Source organism: Coffea arabica, chromosome 7c (assembly GCF_036785885.1).
Source record: "Coffea arabica cultivar ET-39 chromosome 7c, Coffea Arabica ET-39 HiFi, whole genome shotgun sequence".
Classification (NCBI taxonomy): Eukaryota; Viridiplantae; Streptophyta; class Magnoliopsida; order Gentianales; family Rubiaceae; genus Coffea; species Coffea arabica.
The window spans coordinates 30837627-30845229 of NC_092322.1; positions in this window are offsets into that span (position 1 = coordinate 30837627).

The following is a 7603-nucleotide window of genomic DNA, read 5'->3' on the forward strand; positions in this document are numbered from 1 at the left end:
GATAAAGGAATAACCCTTATATCGTAGTGTAATACTACCAAATTTGATGCCATTCTGAGTCCATTTCGATGTCCAACCAAAGTCCCAAAGTTCGTGATTTAAACCTGGAAATTAGCCTAACAGTCTCACTTTTTCAGCAACTTTGAGCTGCAATATCTTGATGCTCAAACTCTGAATCTTGATCCTCTTGTTATGTTTTAAACTTTGATTGTAACTCTAATTGAATTCCAAATTTCAGAGGCTAGTTCACATTGTGTGAATTTTGCCGAATTTCCAAACTTTGCCGAAAATCAACCCAAATCTGTCTTGGTATTCCAAGACAACATCTTGGACCCAAAATTTGAATGTCTTCCAATTGGAATCATGAAAAAGTGTTTTCTTGGAACTTTTAATATTTTGGAAGTAGTTTCCAACGGTACCAAATTTTCCAATTTTGGACTTTCAGAGAGTGAGTTATGATTTTCCAAAAAATATCCTAAAATTAATAAATTTTGGCCATTTTCAAAAGAATCCGCGCGGGAATAATTTCATAGAATCCGGCCGTATATCCGGCCAGTTCTTGGCCGGATTGTGACATGGCATCTTCACGTCCGACTTTGATCGTTCGTCTGGAAATTTATTTACATGGTTTCAAACCTACTTGTTTCCATCCAATGATTTTAAAGATAAAAATCAGATTTTTAATTGAGTTTTAAACCCCACCTTTGACCTCGATTTACGAGTAATTGAGGCTTATTTTTGTGATATTTTCTTAGATTGTACACAGGTGCAATCTTTCTCGATAAGTAGGGGTTTTAAGCGATAGTGTGTAATAGTTGATTGTTATCTGCTCAGGCGCTCCAATAGCTTGAAACTGACGCCTAAACACTTGTTTGAACACTTACTCACTTGTTTTGAATAAGTGAATGTTCCATATAGGAGTACGTTACTTGAATAATTTTACGACATGTTTACTCCATGGTCATTATGTGTTTAACTGTTAAGTGTTACCGATAATTGCTCATTTGAACTTTTCCACTGTTTTAAGGCAAGTGTGTACTTTATCTCACTCGACCTACTAAAATGATAAATCTTACCATTAACCAAGATTATTTACCTTCTACCGTTTACCATTTACCGTTCACTGTTTACCAATTTACTTGATTACCTGCTTACTTGACTACTTGATTATGTGACTATCGTAAATCACGTGTTCACATGAACTTTTCCACAGTTTTACGGCGAGTGTGTACTTCATCTTACTCAACCTACAAAATTGATACATTTTTACCGTTTACCGATTTACTTGATTACTTGTGCATGTTGTAAGTTCTAAGCTGAACTGGGTCTTGCCCTTGGTTACTGACCTACTTGAGCCAGGACTGGGCTCGGTCGGGTAGGTTGGAACTCTGGAACATCGTTTCGGTATACTCGAGTACTACCATTGGAGGGATAAGGTAATGGCCAGACAAACCGAGGGGATTATGAAGATATAAGGTGCAGTTAACCGAAATGGTTCCACTGGAACACCGCATCCTTCAATGTGTGTTTATTTTACATAATGATAACTGTTTCATGTTAATGTGCCAACATGCGACCCTGAGCCATACCTGTGATATGCTCAAATTACTCGTACAATGATAATTGCCTTATGTTAATGTGCAACTTTAAATCATACATTGGGTATGCTCAAATTACTAAATTTATTAGAACTGCTAGAGTGTCTTGGAACCTTACTGGGCTGTATAGCTCATTCCATGTTTTTGTTTTTCTTAACAGGGTTCGAAACCAAAAGTACTCGTGAATAGTGCTAGATTCTTTTCTTTTGGGGAAAAGTTTAAGTTGTATTACAGCAGTTGGCTGTAGTAAATATTCTTTTGAGTTGTATTAAGCTTGAGAGCTGACTAATTGTAAGTATGAAGTGTTTTGGAGTACTTTAAATATATATATTGAAGTTATTTGAAGTATTTTTAGTTTTGAATTATGGATTGTAGTGAGTCCTGGCGAGAGTTAGGCAGGCGTCCCGCGGATACCTTTTAGTTCGCCTTAGGAAGAAGTGGGGGCATCACAGATAACTGCAAAAGAAGTTTTGGATTGTGGGATAAAAAGAAGTGTTTCGCCATCCTAGAGCTTGTGATCAGCAACAAATCTATTCCAGTTCATGTCAAGCTTTCTTTTGGTCATTCCAAGGCTATACATCTTGTGACCGATAGTAATATTGATAGAGGGAGTGTTGCTCTCATGTAATCTTGGGTCCACGAACTTTGGAAGTGTCTATGAAATAACAAGTTATAATCATTCATCAATTAGGACAAAGGTTCGTCATATACAGGAGCATACTCACCAAGGCGTATATATGGTGTTTAGTATAAAATTGATAGAAAGGAAAAAATGTTGTCAAGTCGTGGCCAAAGAATGGATGTATAGATGATGTAACAGAATTCAAGCTCATACCAGGTTCACCACCTGCACAAAAATCAGCAGCTTCTGATTATTATGTGTACTATAAAACATTGCAAGGGAAGAGCTTGCATGAGAGAATAATTTCCTGTAAGAGATGAATGGTAGCTTGGTAGCATTGGCAAAGGCAACGTCCATGGCATATTAATGAGGCTCTGTGTACTGTCAAAAGCTAGGGCATCGTAGCTCAAGTTTTCTCTGTTTCGCAGGAAAAGCATGTCATATTCATCAATAAGGTTATCTTTGCAATATGAATCCCAACCTAGTTCAAAGCAATTATTCTTGATGCTTATTTCCTAACTAGTTATCCTGTGGTATATCTTGATGATTTGGCCATTTGCAAAGCCGGCATAATAAAAAATAGCAGTAGGAGTCACCTAAAGAAAAAGAAAACATATTTTATTTGAACTATAGGAGATAATTTGTGAGGACTCGAAAATTATTTTAAATTTTCTCCTGTTTTTGAAAAATTAATTTATATTTCCTTTTAGTTTACTAAGTATGCAAATTGTTAAATGTAATGTTTCCATGGTTTTCCTACCTGATTGCTTGTTTAGGAATCTCACTGGGCTTTTAGTTCAATCCTTTAGTTTTGTTTTCCTTACAGGGGTGGAGGCTAGAGAAAGTAGCCGTGAACTAGTGTTATAATATCTCGTACTTGTACTTTTGTAGATGGGATATATTTGGAATCTTTAGAAATGTAATCCTATGTTTTACTCTTGGATTGTAAATTAAGTTTGAATTGTTGGTTGGAAATTGAACTTTTATATTAATTTCGAGGCTTGAACGACTATTTCAAGAATGTTTGTGAGGACCCGAAAATTCCTTTAGAATTTTCTCTCATTTTTGAAACATTAATTTATATTTCCTTCTATATTTCTTTACTTGACTATTTAACTATTTACTAGTCCTAAATTTCATGGTGATTTCATTAGTTGAGTCAAGAGTTTTACTTTTACTTTTAAAGTTAGAGTAAGTTAGGATTTTGGTGCATTTTGGTAGTGTGATCGATTGGTGAGGTGTGTGCACTAAATTTGGTGGATAAGAGTGAGTATTAGGTAAGAGCAAGTATGTGATTAGAAGTGCCAATAATAAATTAGTGAATCATAAGTTAAAACAAAAGTACAAGGGAGTTAAGGAAAATAGGCTTGAACCGACGTGCGCCATTTGTTTCCGGTTGAGTACACTGCTTGACCAATAATTTCTTCCCCTAATCTCCTTTTTTTTTATTTCATTTAAATTCCCCTAAATTAACCCTTATGTCAGCCACCATTATTGACTAAGGAAAGGAAAAGAAAGACAAAATAGTGGGGTAACAAGTGTCAACGTAGGAAGCTTTCTTTGACTAAGACTTCCTTTAGTCTTTATTTTGCAATTGACAAAAAATTCCCTCATTTTTCCTTCCTAATGGATGAAAATTGAGAGAGAAAAGAAGAGAGAAAACACTTCCAAATGCCATCTTGATTTCTTTGCTTGATTTGTGAAAAATCCAAACACTAACTCAAATCCATACCGATTAATCTTGAGTTAAGTTTGGAGGGAAGCTTTTGGTGGAGTTATTTGGGGAAGAAAGCTCTTGAATTGCTTGTTATATTGAGGTTTTGAGGTAAAATTTCTAGAAAACATCTCTTTTTACTTGTTTTTTGAGATTTATGTAAGATATGTTATGATTGAAGTTGAAGGAAGCATGTTTATGGTAATTTCATGGTTTAGCCAGGGTTTGGTGAAGTTGTTGCTAGGGTTTGGTAAATTTCCAGCTTAGGTATATGTTGGTTATAGCTAGTTTGATAGTTAAAATAAGTATTCTATGTATCCTATATCTTGTGAACTTGATTGGGGCTGTCTTGTAGTGAAAGTGTAGCCTTGAAATGGCTGGAAAAATTGGTAAACACAAAGGAAGTACTGCTGAAAATTTTCCTGCAGGAGACTCTAAGCAATCCAGGAAAATCTGTCATATCTTGGTGTAGAAAAATTCAAATTGAGTTTTACTTATTGCGTTTGAAACTAGATTCAGAGTACCTTCTACCGTAAAAATTTCAGAATTTTTTTCGATTCCTATGAATATCTGTGATTTTCCAAAATTGACTGAATTTCCATTCCTGTTCCGTCTTTCTACTGGATAAAGCAGCCACTTGAGATTGGATTTTGACTGACTTGTGTCTAGAATCTTGCAAAGGTGTCTTCTAAAAAATTGTAACCCTTTAAATATATTTTCCAATGGTATAAAGTTTATAAATTTTGGACTTAATAAACTTGAGATATGATTTTTCAAATAACATCGCGCAAAACTGGAAAAAATTATATTTTCCTAAAACTATCCTTACTTTCATTTCCAACTTTAAGTTGGAGTTGTTAAACCATTTTGAGTTTGGTTTATGATTAGAATGAGGAAATTCTTGGTTACTCATGTCCCTTGGGTCTAAATGTTCTCTTTTCATTCCAAAATCATATTTGCACCTTTGTACTAGTAGTTACTAGAATTTTCTTTGGTTCATCTAAATTTTGGATGGTTGAACCATAATATTTTCTCTTGGTTATTCTTAGGGTTTGTTAGTGATCCAGGGCATAATCCGGAAGCAAACTTTTGACATTATTTTGCTTAAACTGGTAAATGTTGTGATACCCCGACTTTTAGGATATTACGGTTTCTATATTTTATTTTTTGTTTTAAAACATTGTTTTGTTTTAAAGATTAGAAACCCTAAATTCTAATCAAAAGGAAAAAAAAATCCTAGTTTACTTGTGACTACCTGGTTTTTCTAAATCCCTTATATTTTAATCGAAACCATAATTGTAACTAATGGAATTGTAAAATCCCTCCTATTTTTCTTAAAATTCCTTTTATTTAGCATTTATTCCTTTCTAATAGCTTTACCACTCATTCATACCCTCAGTAATTACAATCCACCATAGAATCAAGGGTTTTCCCTTTAGGTTCTTCGTTCGGGTAAATTAGGACTTTTTGCGTATTTTGACCATGTGCTCACTCGGTGAGACGTGTGCACTAAATTTGGTGATTAAGAGTGAGTTTTAGATGATATTAAGTGTGTGATTAGAAGTGATAATAATAAGTTAGTGCATTATAAGTTAAAACCCTAGTATACGCGATTTAAGGAAAATTGGCTCGAACTGAAGTGTACCGTTTGTTACCGATTGAGTGCACCACTTGACCACTATTTTATTACCTTAATCTCCTTGTTATTAATTGAACAAAATCATATCTAAATATCTACTTAAGCCAACCGAAATTATGGACCAAAATAAGAAAGAGAAAAGAAAATTTTAAAAGCTAATCTCATCGCAACAAGTGGCAACCATTCCATGGTTGTTTGACCAACTTAATTCCTACCTTCTTATCTTTTTTCTTAGATGATTTTTCTTCATTTCTTGCTGGTCTTGGTCGTGGCTTTGGAGGGAAAAAACAAGAGAAAGAGAGTTTCAATCCATCTTGGGGTTTTGCTTGATTGAGTGCAAACAAGAAAAACTAAACTGATTAATCACTAGTTTGGAAGCTTGGGAAGCCTAAGAAACCAAAAATTTCAAGGAAAGGTGGAGGATCATTCTTACAAGCTCTTGTCTTGAGGTATAATGACTGATCAACCTTTCTTTCTCCATTACTCATGATTAAGTTGGGTATTAAGTTTAGAATTGTGCTTGTGATGCCTATTTCAAGTGGTTTTGATGATTGGAGTGATGAATTTTAAGTTAGGATTTTGATTGATTTACTTATAATTCTTATTGGTTAGGTGTTATATGGTGTATATATATGGTATATAATCTTGTAAAGGAGAAAGTAGTGGTGATTTTAAGGTAGAAATGTGAATTATAGTTTGAATGTATCAAAATTCCAGATTTCTGGGAATTGTATGCTTCAGTTCTGCCTGGTTCTAGTTCCTTATGTTAGATGCCTAATTAGGCTTAGTATAAAACATGAAAGTTGTAGATAATGATATTTTATAGTTTCCTGCAAAATTTTAGCTCAATCTGAGCACTGTAGCTTATGAAAAGACAAAAATACCCCTGAGACTGCCCTAGGTAGAGTCCAGCAGACAGTTTCGATATTGCCTCACGTTGGCTGCATTTTTTCACATTGATCCGTATCAAAACAGTCTTTGGCCAAAACATGAAACTTTTAGTCCTATGTTTCAGCTGTGCAACGCACCTGAGAACTCCTTAATCAGATTTCGGTAGCCTGAGTTGTTGTCGTTTAACCATAGTGCGGTTAGCTAACCTGTTTGTGAGATTCTGGTTTGGTACATTGAAATTTTGACCTAGCTACACCATGAACTGGACTGAGTGGTCTTCATTAAAATTGTAGGTCTTTGTCTTAGCTTCGAAACAGTATAGATTTCATCCCAATCCGATAAGCGTAGCCTCATTTATGTCCGTTACGCAAAACAACGTCAAATCTGTCTCTTGTTTCTTGACTCAAACTTCATTTCCGCACATGTTCCTAGCTTGGTTTGGTACTTGTATGACTTTGAACCTATTGAACGATTATTGAAATGAGATAATTTTGTGTGTGGCTTTGGGACTGATTGAGAAATGAATGAAGCCATAAATGGCTGAAAAATAGGTAAAAATAAAGGGCGTGCTGCCCAAATTTACGCTCAAGAACTAGGTAGAAACACTTGCGACTTGAGTAGGGCTTGAGAGCGAATACCACTTGAACCATCTAGAATATTCACGTCTTCTTTTATTGAGGTATAAGTTAGAACTTGGCCGAACTTGCACCCTTGGAAAACATGAAAGTAACGACTACTCGAAATACATTTTCTCCATTTCTTCGACTCAAATGGTATTTCAAAGTATACTTACTTCCAATTTTTCATGTTTTAAGAGCGAGCATGAGTTTACAAATATTTTACAAATAAGTTTCAATTATGTGATTCTCGTTAAACGAAACGTTTAAGTTTCGAACCTTAGTTACTTTCAAAAGATCTTAAACAATGTTTTATCGCAGATTTGGACTCCACACACGGAGTAATACCCGAACGTAACTCGTAATGTAACGACCCCACCTCTCCCTAAGGCGTACCAGAGGGTTCGGCGGGCCGCCTGCCCAGCTCTCGCCGGGACTCAGTCGTTCGCTACAGTCCTCAATTAAAAATTGAAATAAATCACTAGAATAAATAGGGCATTGATCCAAACTTAAAGCGGAACT